Source organism: Lasioglossum baleicum, chromosome 12 (genome assembly GCF_051020765.1).
Source record: "Lasioglossum baleicum chromosome 12, iyLasBale1, whole genome shotgun sequence".
Taxonomy (NCBI): domain Eukaryota; kingdom Metazoa; phylum Arthropoda; class Insecta; order Hymenoptera; family Halictidae; genus Lasioglossum; species Lasioglossum baleicum.
The window spans coordinates 1,523,504-1,545,611 of record NC_134940.1 but is presented as its reverse complement, the minus strand read 5'-3'; the positions used below and the strand labels follow the sequence as shown (position 1 = coordinate 1,545,611).

At 35.5% G+C, this 22,108-nt stretch overlaps 1 protein-coding gene across 3 annotated transcripts in view; it reads left to right on the top strand.

Moving 5' to 3' along the window:
- Nucleotides 1–1,867: 1,867 nt before the first annotated feature.
- The window catches only part of LOC143214707 (cholecystokinin receptor type A), a 635,098-nt gene continuing 614,857 nt past the window's right edge, over nucleotides 1,868–22,108 (top strand). Inside the window, exons 1-2 of one of the 3 annotated variants that reach the window (XM_076436058.1) lie at nucleotides 1,869–2,300; nucleotides 12,151–12,323. The gene's annotated coding sequence lies outside the window, so the exon portion shown is untranslated. Of the gene's footprint in view, nucleotides 12,324–22,108 lie in introns of all 3 variants that reach the window. The other 2 variants (XM_076436059.1, XM_076436060.1) reach the window with 2 other exon arrangements.

The window sequence follows — 22,108 nt, the reverse complement described above, 5'->3', positions numbered from 1 at the left end:
GAGAGAGAGAGAGAGAGAGAGGGAGGGAGGGAGGGAGAGAACTACAAGCATTTAATGACTAAATGTTATTTCAAATAACATTTGTTTCATTTATCATATTTCAAATAACATTTAATCACGAAAAAGTTTCAGCAATTTCGGACAATATCGTTGAAAAATGTTTATCTGGATAAACACATAAATTATGTTTGAAAATGAATTAAATTAGTATTTGTCACAGTCGATTTGAAAAATTTTGATTGTTGGAGAAATGACAGTTATTTAATTTATTGAAGAAATATACAATTTCTAAAATACATAAATATATGAAACTCATGAAATTATATTCAGTCAATATTACCACAAATAAAAAAGTAAGCCAATAAAATAAACATACCATAATTTGTCTTTCGTGATGATCTATGATGATCGATTGCATTAGTTAATTAATAACTCTACTGCCTCAGGATTTAGTATTTTAGGATTTCTTTTACATGTTAATCTTACAGTCAGCGTCAATATTAAGTGGACACTCTTAAAAATCGCATAACTTTCTAAAAATTGGTCGGAAGGACTTGATTTTTTAAAGATGTTAGGCCGACTAGTTCGCTAGAGAATAAGTAAACAAAAATTTATTAAGATTGCAATTCGTAAGAATCATACAAAATTTAAAAAATGATGTTTTGTCAACTTTTTTTCTGGGCCTGTAAATATAATTTAAGAAATGCCTTTTTGTAGATTTCGGTAACTTATATGGTCAACATTGCAATGAGCTACATACGTTTAAAGTTGAGAGCTTAAGGGTGAAAGTCGCAGATTTTCAGGTTTAAACGATTTAAACGTTTTTTACGATGAAATTTTCAAAATGTATATAAGTTACCGAAATCTATAAAACGCATTTTCCAAATTATCGTCACAGGCTCAGTCAAAAAAGTTGACAAAACATCATTTTTTAAATTTTGTATGATTTCTACCACTTGCAATCTTAATAAATTTTTGTTTACTTATTCTCTAGCGAACTAGCCGGTCTAACATCTTAAAAACATTCAAGTCCTTTGGACCAATTTTCAAAAAGTTATTCGATTTTTAAGGGTTCCCACTTAATATTACCGCTGACTGTAATTGTGACATGTACGGGTCAGATGTTAACAATAATCTCAAATAGTTTTCGAACGCTGCACAACGTTCCAAAGATAGAAATAAATGGAGCGAGAACGCTAAGAAACTCTCATCAGTCGTTTCGTTATATTTCTTTAAAATAAAAGTAACTATCGAAGTTAATTTACATATATATCTTTACTATATTTATCTCTTATAATGTTATTGCAAAAACGTTCGTATTTGGAAGACATTTGATCAGTCATACGAGCCTGTTTTACGCAAGCGAAACTCGTTGCAAAGTAATATTGACAGCTTGCAAAGTAGGACAAGGTAGGACAATATTCGTGCATAATTATGCACGGGAAAGAATGCTGAAAATGATCCAATTTGTTATAAATGTACATTTGTCACATGTAAACAATTTGGCCAATTTTTTTATTTCATTGAATATTTATTTCTAACATATTGTGAACAATAACTTTTAGTGTCGATATTAAATTTGTAACACAAAAGAGTGCACTTCATCGTAAACAAAAAAAAAATACGAAATATTAAGTGGTTTGATCAGGGCATCTCGAAGAAGAGAAGCAATTTTCTTGGTGAAAAGTACTATCTCTAAATGTCTACTTTTAAGTATTCGTCCTAATTACAATTCTTGGTAAACTGCATTAATTTTTTTCATTTTCGAGGTTGATACATTTAGGAAGCAATACAAATTTGTTAGAAATCGATATGAGAAAGTTGTCTTTTTAGCTAAATGACACCGACTTCTTCGATCCGGACCACTGTGCGCCGGTGCGGTAAAGTGAGGGTAATTTGTGGTTACTTTGTTCTGTAACGGGGGAAGATTCGAGGAAACAATTATGGTGTCGGTGGTAAGCTCGACATTAGGTAAACACGAGGACGCTACAAGAAGGGAAGATAGATAGCTTGCTGACGATTGGTCAGGCGAGAAAGGTGAACCCCCACGAACTGGTCCTGATCCAGGACTCCTGGAATCAGTTGGCGACCAGAACCCGTCGCGCGCGCTTCGATGTTTTCTGGCTGCTGTTCTCGTCGGATTTTCTTATTCTCCGCGCATTTAACAATCGTAACACACAATTCAAACAAAACCACACGAAACTGTGCGATTACCCAGACCAAATCAAATGAAATGATACAATAGATATATTCTTACAAGTGACAATGTGTGTAACATTAAAATTGTTTCGAATGACAAGGTTTCTTCAATCTCACTATATTTTATTTATTTTATAAATAATTATGTTTCTTTACATTTCAAACGTGTCTGTTAATTAAATTCTAAAAACTAAAACAGCATATTTTCTTCTGCTTGACGAAACGTGTACTTGTTAAACAGTTTTTTTATTGTATTTTACTAAGAATCCTTTTACGTTCTACATACTTTGCGAGACATTATTTTTAATAATTCTGCACGTTCCGAATAATTGCGAAGATACAAAACAATAAATTTCCTCATGTCCGACATTGCGCGTAATTGATAAGAGATTCGGAATCTGTTCGTTTGTTATGCATCGCCGAAGCAACTAAATTGATTTTGTTTTGAAGCAAGAAGATCGTTTACGAAACTGCTTGCTTAATTGTTCTCCAAAACTATTCCGTATTGTGCTACCGTAATCATTTAGTGATACTACTGTGAATCGATTCAGGAATATAGTACAAGTTTCGGGATAATATGTGTCGATAACTTGGAGTTTCAAATTTACAATGAAGAGTGTATTGCGCATAATATAACGAACAACGGTACAAGTGATTCAACAATTGTTCCAATAATATTGGTAACTTTAAAAATTAAAATTGTTTTCCAACGTTTAAACGGGGAGAGTGTGTTCAAGTTTTCTTTAGTTTAAAAATGTATTGTGCAATTTTGTTTCGTGAAATTGAAACGTGCTTTAAAATGGTATCGTCATTTCACTGTGTAGCGCACAGAAGAATTTAATTAAAATTCTCAAACGACGAATAATTGTTTTATTGGCTGACGTCGTGTATTGAATATTCAACGGTCTTCTATATGTATACTCAAAAGCCTCGGGACTTCTACTCTCTACAAATTCCGTAAGAAATGGGTCTTAAATACTGTAATGCAAAATTAGCATTCGTCAATGGAAAATAATGTTTGAATAATTACGAACTACTTCGAAATAGTTTATCTCAAACAAAATAAGTTGAAGCCTGAATAAGAGTTTGATCAAAATTCAAATGTGAAAAATGTTCTCGTATGATGTTCGTCAGAAAAATTGCTCTCGTTTGTTGCTGGAACGTATTGTTGCACATGAAATAATTCTGCATGACCAAATGAAGTATAAAATAAAATTATGAATTATACACGTACATAATTTGTGCATATTCTATATACTATAAGTATTCTATAATATTAATATTATTATAACAATATACTATTAATAATTATTTTAAATTAATGTTATATTAATAGTTTAATTTTCAATTTTTAATAGTATATTTCAATAATATCAAACTCTATATATCCATAAAATTGATCTTCACATTAATTCAATAATTATTAAATTATATGTATTAAATTTTCTATAAAATTAATTCTTACTAATTTAGAGTACTATTTTAAAATAATATTGAATCCTCTATGAAATTTTTATACCTAATATTATTCCCTTCTAATAATATTGAATTATTTAAAATTTTATAATAATTTAATGTTATTATTAAGTTTTCTGTAAAATTAATTCTCATACTAATTTAATCCTCTATTTAATAATTTAATTTAATTCTCTATTTTATATATAGAGAGAGAATATTTATAGAATATCTAGAATATGCACAAATTATATACGTGTATATTATGTACTATACTATGTATGTATGTAGATATACTATACAGAGGGTGTCCCACGTAACAGTTTTCACGATTTTTCAAATACTTGCGATAATCTGACAAAAAAATATTATATATTCAACAAAAGTTGATCAGTCTTCGATTGGCTGTACATTGCAATAAAAAAAGTCAGAAATGTTTTTTTATTTAGTATTGTCAAGGCCACCTTTATTTTTTTTAATGCAATGAGGTATTTTTTAATACATCAATCGATGCAGCTAGACATTCGTTATAAAAAAATACTAACATATGTATGTCGAAAAGTTAGTAGTTCAGGAGATATTTCAATTTAAATAACTCTAAAACACCATTACTGTCATACTAAGACGTTACACAATAAGTAAACGCTAACGCTAAAAAAAAATTCAATCTGGACGGTCTTGACGGTTTTAAATACTATTGTTATGATTTACGTAAGGATAAAGCCGTAGCAATGAGTAGAAATTTCGGCGGTGGAACTTTAATTGTGTGGGCTGCGTTTAGCTATAATTCGAAGAAACCAATATGCAAAATTTGTTACTAGAATGAACGCAGAAAAATACATCACCCTATCAGAAGACCCTTTCATTTGCTTCATTAAAGAAAATCATGACGACAACGTTATTTTTCAACAAGATAACGCAGTAATACACAATGCTAAGAAGACTCAGGAGTGGTTTAGACAAAAGAATTTGCAACTAATGAACTGATCGTCACGTTCCACCGATCTAAACCCAATACATAGAACGTTTATGGAGAATCCTATCACGAGCAATATATGTACGAAAATGGGAAGCAGTATAACAACATTAAAGAGTTAGAAAACGCAGTCAGATATGAGTGGAATCAAATCCATAAAACAACGTTGTGTGTAACAATTAGTTTGTAGTATGGAAAATAGAATATTTGAAGTGATTAAATGTAACGGTGGAAGTTCATACTAAATACTAATATTATAAACTTAGTTTTTTGTTCGAATTTATTACACTGTTCTTATAGAAATTTCGTCCACGTACATATATACTTTACCTAATGAAACACAAAATTGCGGGAAAAAAAATGAAATACAAAAAACGCGAGAATTTATTACACAACCCAATACTTTTACCAATGAAAACAGTCTAACCTTCGTTGTATTATGCATCGAGCATATTATTTGGCAAAGCAATGTTAACACTGATCGTACCGAGCACAAGATGTGTATACGTCGTGTTATAAAAATTACATGACTGAATTTGTTTTCATTTCTCGCAATTTTAATACAAATATTTGCTGTATTGAATAATTTCTCAAGAGAGCACTTTTGTGGTTCCGATAATTATGAAATAACAAATGTTAAACTGGTCATTCCACCGGTTGTGGTTTGGTTAATGTCAAACATGTTTAAATGTTTAAATTTTTCAGGATGGAAATGTTAAAATGTTTAAATCCTTCAAAATGGAAATGTTTAAATGTTTAAATCTTTCAAAATGGAAATATTTAAATCTTACAGAATGGAAATGTTTAAATCTTCCAGAATTGAAATGTTTACATGTCTAAATCTTTCAGAATGGAAATGTTTAAATGTCTCTCACACATTCTCCTCCTTTTCCCCTTCCACTGTCCATTACTAAGACGTTACACAAGTAAGTCAACGCTAACGTGTTAGTACGACAATAATGGGGTTTTAGAGTTATTTAAATTGACATATCTCGTGAACTACTAACTTTTCGACATACATAGGTTAGTACTTTTTTATAACGAGTGTCTAGCTGCATCGATTGATGTATTAAAAAATACCTCATTGCATTTAAAAAAATAAAGGTGGCCTTGACAATACTAAAAAGAAAGCAAAACTTTTTTATATTGCAATGTATAGTCAGTCGAAGACTGACCAACTTTTGTTTGAAAAATTTTTTTGTCAGATTATCGCAAGTACTTGAAAAATCGTGAAAACTGTTATGTGGGACACCCTGTATGTATACAATATACTATACATATACTATAATATAAAATTTAAAGAAATGCTGGAGTATTAAATTCAACAGAATTTAGTAAGATTTTTATTTAACATGGATCTACAAATGCTATTACCAATGAAAATAGAATTTTATTTGGTACCACTTTCTTGAAAGTCTACAAAAATTGAAAATTGCATAAACACACGATGCATGTGGTATTATACTATAACGCAGGGCTTTGATAAAAATCGAAGGTGTCACTTCAATATTTTGCTGAAACGAACATGGTGCGAAATGTAGGAAGTCGTCCATAAATACTGCAGCAATAAAATGATTCCCGATTTCCTTGGAGCTCATAAGAACTGCAAATCTTGACGCGGAGCCGCACTTTATGTGAGAATTTTTCCGGATCATTTGTTAAATAGAATCCGATTTTTGCAGGAGAAACTTTCCTCAAATCTTCTATCAAATGTAAACGAAGAATCGCGTTAATTTCGAATAAATTAAAAATTACTATTACTATTTTATAAATCATAAATCTTTACAAAATACTTTACTGATTATGTATGCACTGCGGATCCTTCTGCAACATAGAAATTTTCTATCTGAATTAACTGTAGTGAAATGGAAATTTATTTTCTTTCTTAGTATGTTTAATAGGTTGGAAACAATATATTTATAATGTATTTTATAATGTATAATGTATTTTTAAATTCTTCGAACGTTGTTACCATCTTAAATTACATCTACTCATTATTTCAATTACTGCGTACAATCCACTGTTTACTCATTAGCACAGCTCATTAGAATAAACGACTATGAATTAATTTTCGACAGTTACGACACATTTGAATAAACGAAGCGTTATGAATGAATTGCGTAACTTCATTGTTCGCCGGAATTATGATCGTTCATGTGTAAAACGATTCACGTTTGATTTTATTGGATTCCCTTCGGAACGCAATCAATTTTTTAAGAACTCGTTGTTTTCCAAATACATTTGTAGAAGGTAATACGAAGGTAAATTTCATTCTAGAAGGTGCTCGCTATAAAATCAGATTACGAAAAATCTTAGCATAATCTGTCTGGACTGTGAACATGTTTCATACTTAAACCTCGCGCCTGTAATAAATTAAAGTTAAACCCTGCGACAACTTAATTGAGACTCAAATTCAAGCTTTTTTAAATTTCAATTCTTTTTATCTTCAAATCGTCACGAAACATTTGACACATTTAAACATTTCCATTCAGAAAGATTTAAACATGTAAACATTTCAATTCTGAAAGATTTAAACATTTCCATTCTGTAAGATTTAAACATTGAAATATTTCCATTCTGAAAGATTTAAACATTTAAACATTTCCATTCTGCAAAATTAAAACATATAATCGTTTCCGTTCTGAAAAATTTAAATATTTCCATTCTGAAAGATTTATACATTTAAATATTTCCATTCTGAAAGATTTATACATTTAAATATTTCCATTCTGAAAGATTTGAACATGTAAACATTTCCATTTTGAATTTAAAGATTTGAACATGTAAACATTTCCATTTTGAATTTAAAGATTTGAACATGTAAACATTTCCATTTTGAATTTAAACATTTAAACATGTTTAACATTAACCGAACCACAACCGGTGGAATGACCAGTTTAACATTTGTTATTTCATAATTATCGAAACCACAAAGGTGCTCTCTTGAGAAACTATTCAATACAGCAAATATTTGTATTAAAATTGCGAGAAATAAAAACAAATTCAGTCATGTAATTTTTATAACACGACGTATACACATCTTGTGCTCGTACCGATCAGTGTTAAAATTGCTTTGCCAAATAATATGCTCGATGCATAATACAACGAAGGTTAGACTGTTTTCATTGGTAAAAGTATTGGGTTGTGTAATAAATTCTCGCGTTTTTTGTATTTCATTTTTTTTCCCGCAATTTTGTGTTTTGTTAGGTAAAGTATATACGTGGACGAAATTTCTATAAGAACAGTAGGTACTATTTTGAACAAAAAATTCAAGTATTTTGATAATATGATTAGAAGAAGACTAGAAAATAATTAAAGAGTATAAGAAAGCAAAAATCAATATTCTGAATTCAAAAAAACTGCTTTATTTTTGTTCTAAACAAAATATTACAACTTAATGTACATAAGTGTAACGATATTTCTATAAGAACAGTGTAATAAATTCGAACAAAAAACTAAGTTTATAATATTAGTATTTAGTATGAACTTCCACCGTCACATTTAATCACTTCAAATATTCTATTTTCCATACTACAAACTAATTATTACACACAACGTTGTTTTATGGATTTGATTCCCTCATATCTTACTGCGTTTTCTAACTCTTTAATGTTGTTATACTGCTTCCCATTTTCGTACATATGTTGCTCGTGATAGGATTCTCCATAAACGTTCTATGTATTGGGTTTATATCGGTGGAACGTGACGATCAGTTCATTAGTTGCAAATTCTTTTGTTTAAACCACTCCTGAGTCTTCTTAGCATTGTGTATTACTACGTTATCTTGTTGAAAAATAACGTTGTCGTCATGATTTTCTTTAATGAAGCAAATGAAAGGGTGATGTATTTTTCTGCGTTTATTCTCGTACAAATTTTGCACATTGGTGTTTTCGAATTATAGCTAAACGCAGCCCACACAATTAAACTTCCACCGCCGAAATTTCTATTCATTGCTACGGCTTTATCCTTACGTAAATCATGCCAATAGTATTTAAAACCGTCAGGACCGTCTGGATTGAATCTTTTTTTGTAGTTTTGTGCTCCTGGGTAAGAGTGCTCCTTCATTACTTTTGTACTCCATTTTAACCGTGGCGATGCACAGTGGATCGGGTCGAAGAAGTTGGTGTAATTTAGCTAAAAAGTCAACTTCTCATATCGATTTCTAACAAATTTGTATTGCTTCCTAAATGTATCAACCTCGAAAATGAAAAAAATTAATGCAGTTTACCAAGAATTGTAATTAGGACGAATACTTAAAAGTAGACATTTAGAGATAGTACTTTTCACCAAGAAAATTGCTTCTCTTCTTCGAGGTGCCCTGATCAAACCACTTAATATTTCGTATTTTTTTTTTGTTTACGATGAAGTGCACTCTTTTGTGTTACAAACTTAATATCGACACTAAAAGTTATTGTTCACAATATGTTAGAAATAAATATTCAATGAAATAAAAAAATTGGCCAAATTGTTTACATTTGACAAATGTACATTTATAACAAATTGGATCATTTTCAGCATTCTTTCCCGTGCATAATTATGCACGAATATTGTCCTACCTTGTCCTACTTTGCAAGCTGTCAATATTACTTTGCAACGAGTTTCGCTTGCGTAAAACAGGCTCGTATGACTGATCAAATGTCTTCCAAATACGAACGTTTTTGCAATAACATTATAAGAGATAAATATAGTAAAGATATATATGTAAATTAACTTCGATAGTTACTTTTATTTTAAAGAAATATAACGAAACGACTGATGAGAGTTTCTTAGCGTTCTCGCTCCATTTATTTCTATCTTTGGAACGTTGTGCAGCGTTCGAAAACTATTTGAGATTATTGTTAACATCTGACCCGTACATGTCACAATTACAGTCAGCGGTAATATTAAGTGGGAACCCTTAAAAATCGAATAACTTTTTGAAAATTGGTCCAAAGGACTTGAATGTTTTTAAGATGTTAGACCGGCTAGTTCGCTAGAGAATAAGTAAACAAAAATTTATTAAGATTGCAAGTGGTAGAAATCATACAAAATTTAAAAAATGATGTTTTGTCAACTTTTTTGACTGAGCCTGTGACGATAATTTGGAAAATGCGTTTTATAGATTTCGGTAACTTATATACATTTTGAAAATTTCATCGTAAAAAACGTTTAAATCGTTTAAACCTGAAAATCTGCGACTTTCACCCTTAAGCTCTCAACTTTAAACGTATGTAGCTCATTGCAATGTTGACCATATAAGTTACCGAAATCTACAAAAAGGCATTTCTTAAATTATATTTACAGGCCCAGAAAAAAAGTTGACAAAACATCATTTTTTAAATTTTGTATGATTCTTACGAATTGCAATCTTAATAAATTTTTGTTTACTTATTCTCTAGCGAACTAGTCGGCCTAACATCTTTAAAAAATTCAAGTCCTTCCGACCAATTTTTAGAAAGTTATGCGATTTTTAAGAGTGTCCACTTAATATTGACGCTGACTGTAAGATTAACATGTAAAAGAAATCCTAAAATACTAAATCCTGAGGCAGTAGAGTTATTAATTAACTAATGCAATCGATCATCATAGATCATCACGAAAGACAAATTATGGTATGTTTATTTTATTGGCTTACTTTTTTATTTGTGGTAATATTGACTGAATATAATTTTAGTACTATTTTAAAGTAAAATATTTCTTTTTTTTAAACAGGAAAGCATTCTTTTATGTGTTAAAGATTAAGACTAACACTAAAAATTATTGTTCACAACAAGTAAAAAAAGGTTGAAAAACTATATTTGAACAATTCATTTTTTAATAAAAAATATCAATGAAAAGTTAGTAAAAATTATTGTTTAACAAATGCAAAAAATATTTAATTACGTCTAGATAAGAATTACTATTTTTTAAATATTTTTGGTGAAAATTCATTGCGATATCTCTAATAGTTCAAAAGTTATAACAAAATGACACCAACTTCTTCGATCCGGGCCACTGTGCGATGGTCTATCACTTGCCATCGCTAACCATCTTCACTCTATGGGCTTTACTCAAAAACTTGGAGCTTGGTTACCATGCAACTTGAGTGAGATGTCGAGCAGATGTCGAAAATGAATTTTTCTGCCTCCTGGAACTTCCGTTGAAAAAGCCTGAAAATTGATTAAAATTCATTAATTCGAAAAGTTGAAGCAGATAGGTTTGTAGAACAAGGAAAAGACTTGCGAATGCATATACGTACATATACATATACTTTACCTAACAAAACGCAAAATTGCGGGGAAAAAATAAAATACAAAAACCGCGGGAATTTATTACACAACCCAATATATTAATGAAATTGTTCATTTATAAGTTGAAATCGAATACTTTCTCTGCAACGATCTAATACTTTTCTCGGTTTACGCGGGAAAAAAGATGGCCGCAATCATCATGGATCACAAAGTTTACAACGCGCGCGCGCGTTACCATTCCCTCAGCCACGATTCCCTTGAAAACTTAATTTCGACTTCCTGAATGCACTGGACGGTAAAACAATTCCTTTTATGGGTAGTTCCGAATTCAAAGTGCAGTACCATCAATAGGCCCGATTTTAAGCCACTTGTTCTCCCATTGAACCGTGAAAATATCATGAGAATTTCTTAACGCGACTAAATTTCGCGAGTAGATGCGATTTCGAGGTTTAAACGAGCAAAGTTGTAGCACGGTGCTTGATGTCAGAAAGCCTGGTTAATCATGAGGGCTGCGCATCGTTCGTTTACGATAATTTCCTGTGGAATACTTTGACAAAGTTTCGATCGCCGTTCCGGAATTTTTATGCATAACCGTGCTTCAAGGGCTTGTACTCGAAGCGTGTCGTAGTTCATATTGTTTCAAAAAACATGAATCGAAATCTGGAAGGATGCTAACTGTTTCTACATTAAATATTCTCCGAGTAATTCTACTTGAGTGTTTTGTTGATTTAATATTGTCTTTGAGAATGTTTTATTTAAAATTTTATTCAAAATTAAGTTAGGAACAGTATCGACGAGTAGGTTTAGTAGAAGTAGGTTGAAATCATAATTTTAACTTGAAATAAATCAATTCTAAATAATTAATTTTATTTTAATTATCCATTCAGAGTAACTATATAATACGACACTGGAGTGTAGAACATAATAGTAATCGCATTCGGTAGTGTGCATGATAAACTAATACTTAATCATGATAAAAGTAGACAATTACGATAAAATTGATCATGAAAGTACAAAATTAACTACTAAATAGAATGCATACAATATTAAGAATACGAACTAGTGTAAAATGGAGGTTTTAATATTAACTGATTTTGGAAAGCTGTGTATTAAATTCTTGTTTAACGTGTAACAACGTTCAGATTGTATTGTATTATTGTATGCATTAATATTACTGTCGAAATTAATGTTTATCGGGATGTTATCGACAGCTTGCAGTAACTGTTTTGTTAAAAAGGTTATGAAAAATATTATCGGAGCGTTGCAGTATTACTTGAATCTAGAATTATAATTTATCCATTTGTGACAAAGGAAACATCTTCGAACATGTTGAATAATTCTATCGATAAGAAACGCAGTAGTATTGTGAACAAACGTTTCCCTGATAAAAGCAGCTTCTTCGTAGATACATATGTGTCGTGTGATTCACTTGAAGACCAAAATGGCGGATACGGTGACCATGTTAGCGACGTTAACCTTTATTGGTAAGTCAGAATTTAATATTTATGGATACTATATGAGGAAACAGAATTTTTCTGTTTCCATAAACGGACCCATGTGCATACCAGTTATGTAATCACTAGCCTGCTGATCTTCATGAATTTATGGCTTCTAAAAATTTCAAAAAATGCTGGAATATAACATTCCACAGAATTTAGCACGATCTTTATTTATTTGAGATCTACAAAGACTACTACCACTGAAAATAAAATTGTATGTGATTCGAATTTCTTAAAATTTGCCTACAAACATTGAAAATCCCGTCAACATCCGCAGCTTACTAATCACCGTGAAATTTCCAAACAGATTTCGTAAAGATAGAATTTTATCAGCCAAAATAAGTTCAGAAGGGAACTGATCTCCCAACAAAATTGATTGTCATGTGATTTTGTAGAATTTTTTTATGGGTCTACACTACCTCAAACAATGGGATCTCCAGCAACGCGTTTTTTTCGACAAATTTCATTTTTCGACAAATTTCATTTTTCGACATTCATTTTGAATCAATTTAGCATATCTTTACAATTTTCTTTACATCATCATTAGACAGCGGATTTTTATGCAAAATAGAAATTTTTCATGTGAATTACAACAAACCAGAGTGAATATGTTCAATAAGTAACAATATCTTTAAATTTTCATAATATGTTTACTGTTTTAAATTACGCCTATTAATTTTTGCAATAAATGCATAAAGATCCGCTGTCTACTCATCATCAATAAGAGAGGCGAGTAAGAACAAATGCGAATTCGTTCGTGTAAACTAATTCTTGAAAAATTGTTCGTGCATACAACGGCACCGAATGCGAAGACAATGGATCGCGAAACTACGCACAGACAATATACGAAACTGCCACGAACTGAAGATTGTTGGTTGTTGACAAGACAAACGTCCCTCGTAGTTCGTTACTTCACGACACTCGATACGGATGATACAGGACTATCAAGTTGAGGCAGTCTCGCAGCGTCTGTACCCAGATAGCACAAAGACATCTTAAAGTACGTCTGAAAGTTGCCTGACGCAAGCGTAAGTACGTCTTAAATACGTACGTTACGTCTGTGGCACGTCGTTTTCACGTACTTGGTACGTCTTTAACAGGTCTTTGTTACAAAACTGTGCGACTTAAAGATGTCTCTCACAGGTCTTTTTGATGTCTCAAAGATGTACGTAAAGACGTAAAAAAAGTTGCCTGAAAGACGTATCTTTAACACGTCTTTTTGGACATCTTTTATGCATCTTTCCGGAGGTCTTTCAGGCATCTTTTATGCATCTTTTACACGTCCTTTCAGGGGTCTTTCAGGCATCATTTAAGCGTCTTTTTACGCGTCTTCCGGGCATCTTTTAGGCATCTTTTATGCATCTTTTTCAAACGCACAAAATCTTCAAATTTAAGAAAAAGTTATAACAAAAATTAGAATCTACATTGTATAATATATATATATATTACTACTTTCATGCACTGCTTGAGAGAATATTCCACTTTGTCTTTGAAAAAACCTTATTACAATTTAGAAATTTTTGTGCAGTTTGGCGGAATTCGAACTCTGGACTTACCGTTTAACTTCATGATGGCTTCCTCGCTGATACATGCGAACCTTTTTTGTTAGATTCATTACTTTTTATTCTTATAGGCTCAAATCATATATATTATTATATAAAAAATATTTTAACACGTTATTAACACGTATTTTAACATATTATATAATTATTATAAGAGATAAACTTCTCTTAAAATATTTTTTAGGTAAAAATCGAACTACTTTTTTAACAATGAAGCATAGTATTAGTATATTAACGATTAAGTGATATACATATTTTCGTAAGTACTTCAATCGTTTCTGCCGTGAAAACGGCGTCTCGAAAGAGGCAACTTTTACACGTCCATAAAGGCATCTCTGCTAGGACGACGTTTTCACGTTTGAAGGCAGGTGCCTTTTATGCATCTCATTTCTGACGTGAAAACGGAGTCTCCAAAGAGGCAACTTTTACACGTCCATAAAGGCATCCTTGCTGGGACGACGTTTGTACGGCAGAAATGAGATGCATAAAAGGCACCTTCCTTCGTGCGTCAAAACGACGTCCCAGAAAAGATGCCTTTATGGACGTTAAAAAACCGTCTTACTGAGACGTAAGACGTAAAGACGTAGAACGGACGTGAAAACGGCGACTGTAAATCGTCCTGTGCTATCTGGGTATGTATGTACAGTGAACCACGAAAATATTTGAACGCACATTAAAACCTGATGTTCTGTAAGCAATTAGGAGCATTGGTTTACTAAATGATCTGCGAAAAAGATTTTCCAAAAATTTGAATTTACAAAGTGGCATGCAAAAATAGAAAAAGCATTTTTCAAAACTTTTTTATTTGGGCCCTTAATGAGAAAATTTAGAATATATGTTTTGTAGATGTATGTTAGTTATACACATGCTGAAAATTTCATCAAATTTGTGCTTAAAATCCACAGATTCCTACATCTTTCGATGCGTGTCGTTTTTTCTGCGTCAACCGATTTCGATGAAATTTTCAGCATGTGTATAACTAACATACATCTACAAAACGCATATTTTAAATTTTCATTACGGGTTCTAATAAAAAAGTTGTAAATGGTGCTTCTTTCAGTTTCTCATGTAATTCTCAGCAATTTTTACAAAATCTTTTTTCCATATCATTTGTTAAATCGATTCTTCTAATTGCTCAAAAAAGGTTAGGCCGTTTGATCATAAAAAAGTTATACTCCTTTAAAGTGCGTTCGAATACTTTCGTGGTTCACTGTACGTGAGCACAGTTTCCTTTCGATATAAGACGATGTCTCGAATTATAATTACAAAATAGTTCAATTAAATTTTATTCAATTATTTCGTAATTTGAAATTCAGTCGTCTCATTCAATTAAATTACATTGTTATTTGTAAGTCTGGTCTTTTATTCAATTAAATGGTAAACCTTACGTTTAGGGGAGGCACCTCGGACGTCCTTGACCTTCAAATATGTTGTCAAGGATAACATAGCGCCGTGACGCGACGCTGTCCTTCCTTGCGCCCAAACCTTCCATCGTCGATAAACCACTACAGTTGAAATTATATCGCGTGTTTGGTGTCATTTTAATCAGAAAAATACCAGAAATAAGTTGGTAAAAGTCCCATAAAAATACAGGGTGTTTCGTCTAAAACAGGACGCCTAAATATCTCTTCAGGTTATTGTGATGCAAAAAATATTTGTTACTTAATGTGCATGGTGTCAATGGACCTAATATCTGGCAAGAATATTTTTTTCCGAAGTTCATTTTTTTTCGGAGTTATCAAGGTGATTGTTAACGACAGTATTTATGGACTGGCTCGCAGGATTGTGGTTTGGAGAGTTTTTAATAACTGGTCGTGTGTACGGATACTCTTTGATTTTATTATATAAGAACCTGACGAGCTCTCTTACAGCAGTAACTTTTCAATACGGCGATTAGACTCTCACTGGTCTCTTGAGACCGGCACGCGAAACGGCAGCGATTCGACAAATATTCGTTACAGTTCAATTTTGCCAATCAGGAGTTGAGACGACACTTAGACAAAGACGCAGGGTCAGGTTACAAAAACTATCAACAGTCACGAATGACGGAATCTCTGGAACGCGTAGAAACAATACCGGCTCAAGCAACCGGCGAGCTATTAACGGCTATTAGAATGATATCTCGCTCGCGTATATATGGTTTTAAACATACCGCCCGCCTTGCGTCCAGAGGAGGCAAAACGATATATCTTGGTCTTCGCAAATTAAGTATTATAAGAGAGTAATTTCGTGTACGTTGGAACCTTGATATATAAATGACAATTCACAGCAGTAAACGAAGATAAACAGTAGTCCGTCAAAGGCAACAAAAAAAACTAACAATATTGCTTCTTAAAATAAGTACATAGAGTAAAGATGTAACGCAGCTTATAATCTACCTTATACATTAACGCAAAGGATACAAAAGTATAATTGGTAATTACTTGGACGAATCTAAATTTTCATTTTGTGACTTGACCGGCAGCGGGCAAATCTGGGTTATAGGTCGTTTCAATTCACCGTCCACGGTACGCACGGTGACAACGCGGACCTTTTCGTCCGGGCCAGGATGTAACTGAGTAATGCGCGCGAGTTGCCACTTAGAAGGGGGAAGTAAAGAATTTTTTAAAAGAACAAGTTCATTTACGCTCAAGTTTGCGCGATCCTGCTGCCACTTTCGACGTTGATGCAACGTATGTAGATAGTCGGAGGACCACGAACGCCAGATTTGTTCGGTAATTTTTCTGACTTGTTGCCATCGGTCAAGTCTATTCGGATTTATCTCCAAAGCGGATTCCTCTGGAACCGCGATAAGTGGCCGCCCGATAATAAAATGACCGGGTGTCAGCGCCGATAGATCGGTAGGTTCGTCGGTAAGAGCGGAAATCGGACGAGAGTTCAAACATGCCTCGACCTGGCATAAGACGGTAGAAAACTCAGTTTGAGATAAAGTATGCGCTTCCACTGCTCGCTTTAAGTGATACTTGGCGCTTTTTACTCCAGCCTCCCAGAGTCCACCAAAATGAGGAGCGGAAGGGGGGATGAATTTCCAGGTGATTCCGCCATTAGCCAGCAAGTTTTTGAGCGAAGGATCAGACAGGAGAACTTGAAAGGTTTGCTTCAATTCACGATCGGCACCACGGAAGTTCGTGCCGTTGTCAGAGTACAAGTTAGTAGGAAGCCCTCGGCGACTGACGAATCGTCTAAAGGCAGCTAAAAAGGCAGCGGTGGAGGAATCTTCGACAAGTTCGAGATGCACCGCTTTGGTAGCAAGGCATACGAACACTGCGAAGTAATATTTTCTCGTCTTTTGACCTCTACCGACAATTGGAAGTATGTGAATTGGACCGGCATAGTCCAGCCCAGTATGGGAAAATGGAGCCGAGGGAGTGACTCTAAAGTTTGGAAGGTCTCCCATCAGCTGAGTAGCAGCTTGCGCCCTTTGCCGAATACAGGGAATGCATCGATGTATGTGGGCGCGTACTAAGGATCTAGCCGAAATTATCCAATATTGTTGCCGAAGAACTCGAAGAGTTAACTGCACGCCTCCATGGAGAGTGCGCTTGTGTACATGATCGATTAGAAGTTCCGAAATTCGGTGTTTCGGCAATATAATTGGATGTTTTTCTTCATAGCTTAGAGCGGCATGCTCGAGCCGCCCGCCAAGCCGAATTAATGAATCTTTCCCGAGGATGGGATGTAAAGAAATAAGCGAGCTGGATTTCGGAACCGGTGCATGATCCTTTAAAAATTTGCTTTCAGCATGAAAGTTTTTCTTTTGAACGTAAGACATCCAATACAGAGAAGCATTTCGTATCTCGGCAGCAGATAAAGACAGTGAATGGTACAGCGAGCAAGTAGACGACATACGTAGTTTTTTACAAGAATTCTGGGCGAATCGAAGTATATATGCAGTGACTCGACAGAGTCGCGTCCAGCTTGAGTATTGATATAGAAGATCCCATTCAGGGTGTGTCGACAGTAGTTGAACCTGTATTTTACGAGATTCAGATGAGGCGATTTCTCGTGAGTCTAGCTCTTCGCTATTCGAACGAGTGTGATCAGGCCAGAAAACGGATGGACGAGATAACCAATCCGGTCCAGACCACCACAGCTTATGAGTAGCGAATTCAGAGACGGAGATACCTCGCGAGGCGCAATCAGCTGGGTTTTCTTGAGAACGTACATGTTGCCACTTTACCTGCGGAAGCCGAGTTTGGATCTCGGATACGCGATTTGCGACGTATGTATTCCAAGTAGAAGGATGTTGTCTAAGCCAGGCTAAGACGACGGTGGAATCTGTCCATCCGTAAATGCGAGATGATGGAAGTTTTAAGGATGACGAAGTCCACTCAAGCAGTCGGGTTACTAGTACGGCAGCGTTTAATTCCAAGCGAGGAATGCTGATAGTTTTGAGAGGAGCTACTTTACTTTTAGCAGTCAGCAGAGTAACTTGTATATCCGAAAGGGAATGAAGAACTCTCAAATAAACTACCGCGGCGTAGGCACAATGTGACGCATCGGCAAAGCCGTGTAATTCGATCGCGATACTGTTGCTGTGCAGTCCGGTCCAGCGAGGAATTTTGACCGAGCTCAATTGAGGCAAAATGTTGCAATACGCAGTCCATTTTTTACGAAATACAAGGGGGGTATCTTCATCCCAATCTTTCTTTAAGAGCCAGAGCTCTTGAAGCATTATTTTTGCAACAATAATCACGGGAGATGCCCATCCTAATGGATCGAATATTTTTGAAACGATCGAAAGAATACTTCGTTTTGTACACTTTTCCGACAGACAACAGTCTACCTGAAAGCGGAAAACGTCTTCGGAAGGGGTCCATACGATACCAAGGACCTTTAAGGATTCATCTTCACTGAGAAAATGATCGGACGCGGACTCACGCTCCTCAGAAGGAATGTTTTCAAGTAATTCGACCGCGTTAGTAGCCCATTTTCGAAGTTGAAAACCTCCACGATGCAGGAGTTCTACTAGCTGCCGACGAATCTCGAGGAGGGTATGAGTATTGTCCGCGCCGAAAATAGCGTCATCTACATAAATGGAATCTTGTAGAATAGGCACGGCAGCGGGAAAATTGTTTCCCTCGTCAATAGCCAATTGATCAAGTACCTTAATGGCGAGGTATGGTGCAGATGCGAGACCGTAGGTTACGGTAAGCAATCGAAATGAAGAAACCGGCAGCTGGCTGTTCGGTCGCCATAAAATTCTTTGATAGTCGGAATCAAGGGGATTGATTAGAATTTGTCTGAACATCTTGGCGATGTCAGCAGTGTATACGTAGCGAAATAGTCGCCAGCGCAGTATGATAGCAGCTAAATCGCGCTGTAGCTTTGGACCGACCATAAGGTAGTCGTTTAGAGATTTTCCGGACTTGGTTTTAGCGGAAGCATTAAATACGACTCTGAGTTTGGTCGTACTGCTAGAAGGTCGCACTACAGGATGATGAGGAATATATATCGCAGAAGAGTTTGAGGCATGCTCTTCCGCTATGCGTTCCATGTGACCCATGGAGAGATATTCTGATAAGAAGTTATGATACTCCGATTCGAGTATCGGTTGTTTGAGCAGTCGTTGCTCCAGTGTCGAGTAAAAGCGAGATGCGATTGAGTATGATCCGTCGAGATCGAATGGAGGTTGACTCTTGAACGGGAGTCGCACTATGTATCGCCCTTGAGAGGAGCGGGTGTGGGTGTCACGAAAAAAGCGATCGCACCGTTCGTCTTCTTCGGAGAGAGGGAGCTTGGAGGGAACTTCTTCAATTTCCCAGAAACGACGTAGCGAATTGTCTAAATCTTCAGAAGATAGACAATTAACAATGGAAGTAGATTCCTGACGAGAATCTTCGAGTTTGGCAGCTGACACAGAGTTTATGAGATTTACAGCAGAGGAGGATTCCTGACGAGAATCTTGATTTTTGATGGGACCGGAAAGGATCCATCCCAGCGAGGTAAGCTGGGCAGTAGGAGTACCGAGAGGACCTTGGCGGAGGTCGTTCAGCAAAAGAGAGCCGTATAAATCGGCACCGATTAAGACATGAATTGGATGGCAACTGGAAGGGTTTGGATCAGCTAGCTGGAGATTGCGTAAATGTGGCCAAGACTGGAAATCCATACGGGATTTAGAGCCGGCGTAAGCAGTGATACGCTGATAGACAAAGGCTGACAGTGGGAACGATACTTTAGAATTGTGGCATGATTCTAATGTCACGGATACGCGAGATTTTGCCAACCCGTTATACTGATCACCGAAACATTGAATTTGGAGTCTCGTCCGATATCTTTTCGTTCGCATTAACTGGCATACCGATTCGGTTATAAAGCTACAGGAAGCTCCTTGATCAAGTAACGCGCGAAGCCTGAAGGCACGTCCTTAAGCGGTACGGAGTACGACCCAAGCAGTAGCGAGCAACGTATTTGGAACGGAGAGGTCCGTGGGAAGGACTGTCTGCACTAATACTTGCGACGCAGTACAGGAATCATTAGAAGAGCTTTCTTTATCGACGTGGTCGTTAACTGAAGTCTCGTTAATAGCGTTAGTCGCTTTGCTTGGGGAACCGGCAGCGCGATGTAAGAGCGAATGGTGAGTTCGCTTGCACAGAAAACATCTACCTGGATTTTTACAGTCGGAAGTGACGTGACCTGAACGCAAGCAATTAAAGCAAATTCTATTTTGTTTAACAAATGAGATTCGTTGATCAATTGATTTGGATTTGAATCGGTCACATTTAAATAGAGGATGATTACCGGAACACTCGATACATTTGATAATCGAAACATTATTCACGCTCGAGCGGTTTCGCGGAACGTCAGACACAACTTTGTTTTTGCTAGAAACACCGTCGCTCGTGGCGATCGTATCGGTAAGACCGCGGATGCGAAGAGTCATGAACTCGTTAATTTCTTTGTACGTGGGATAGTTTTTTGAACAACCGCGTTCTAAGAGCCACTCATCGCGAGTGCGTTTCGCAAATTTTTGTGCGATCAAATAAACTAACAAATCGTCCCAAGAATCAACATCGCGTTTAAGATTTCTCAGCGCGGTTAAAGAAGATACAACGGTATCTCGCAAATGTTTGAGTTCCGACGCAGATTCGGTTTTCATAGACGGCAAGCTAACGAATTTGTGTATGTGCGCCTGTATGAGCGCGGATTCATCATTGTATTCGTCTACAAGTATTTGCCAGGCAGCTTCGTAGTTTTCGTCGGACATGCTGATATTGTTAATTAACAGCGCCGCGTCACCGGTTACATGGATTTTAAGATAATGTAGTTTTTGAGTGTTCGAAAGGGACTTGTTCTTGTCGACGCTCGATTCGAATAGACCACGGAAAGTTCCCCATTGACTAAAATCACCAGAAAACTTAGGCAGGGAGAGACGCGGTAATTGTACGGATACAGAATTGGCAGCGACGGAAGAATCCGTATTAGGACTTATCTTTGAAGTTCCACCGGCGATGTCCAGCTGGGCGATGACCTCGTTGAGAGTATCAGAAGCGTCGAGGTAAGCGGTCTCGGCATCGAGAAAAACGTTGGCCTTGAAATAGGGTATAGTCTTCTGGTCCTCCGCTTTTGTGACCAGAAGCAGCCTCGAGTGAGTTTGGCGACACTCGATCCACAGTTTCTCCAGTTGATCCAGTCGACTTTTCACTTTGACCAGCGTGATTTGGGGTTTTGCCATCTTTTTATAGTTCACGATTACACGCTTAATTGCGGCAATCGCAGTATCTTGCTGAATTAGCAAGCTTTCACTGGTGTCGGTCATTTTTGTAACGAACGAGTTGTAGAGATGAGTCCAAAGCAGAAAAAACGAGCGAGGGTCAAGCCGTGCGCCTTTATCAGGGAAAGGCGATGGTTTCACTGAGTCTTTAGAATAACCGTTCAACACTTGCACAGTTCGATTGAATTCGACACAGTCACAGCGATTATCCGGCTCGAAGGACCAAAATTTATGTTAACGACAGTATTTATGGACTGGCTCGCAGGACTGTGGTTTGGAGAGTTTTTAATAACTGGTCGTGTTTACGGATACTCTTTGATTTTATTATATAAGAACCTGACGAGCTCTCTTACAGCAGTAACTTTTCAATACGGCGATTAGACTCTCACTGGTCTCTTGAGACCGGCACGCGAAACGGCAGCGATTCGACAAATATTCGTTACAGTTCAATTTTGCCAATCAGGAGTTGAGACGACACTTAGACAAAGACGCAG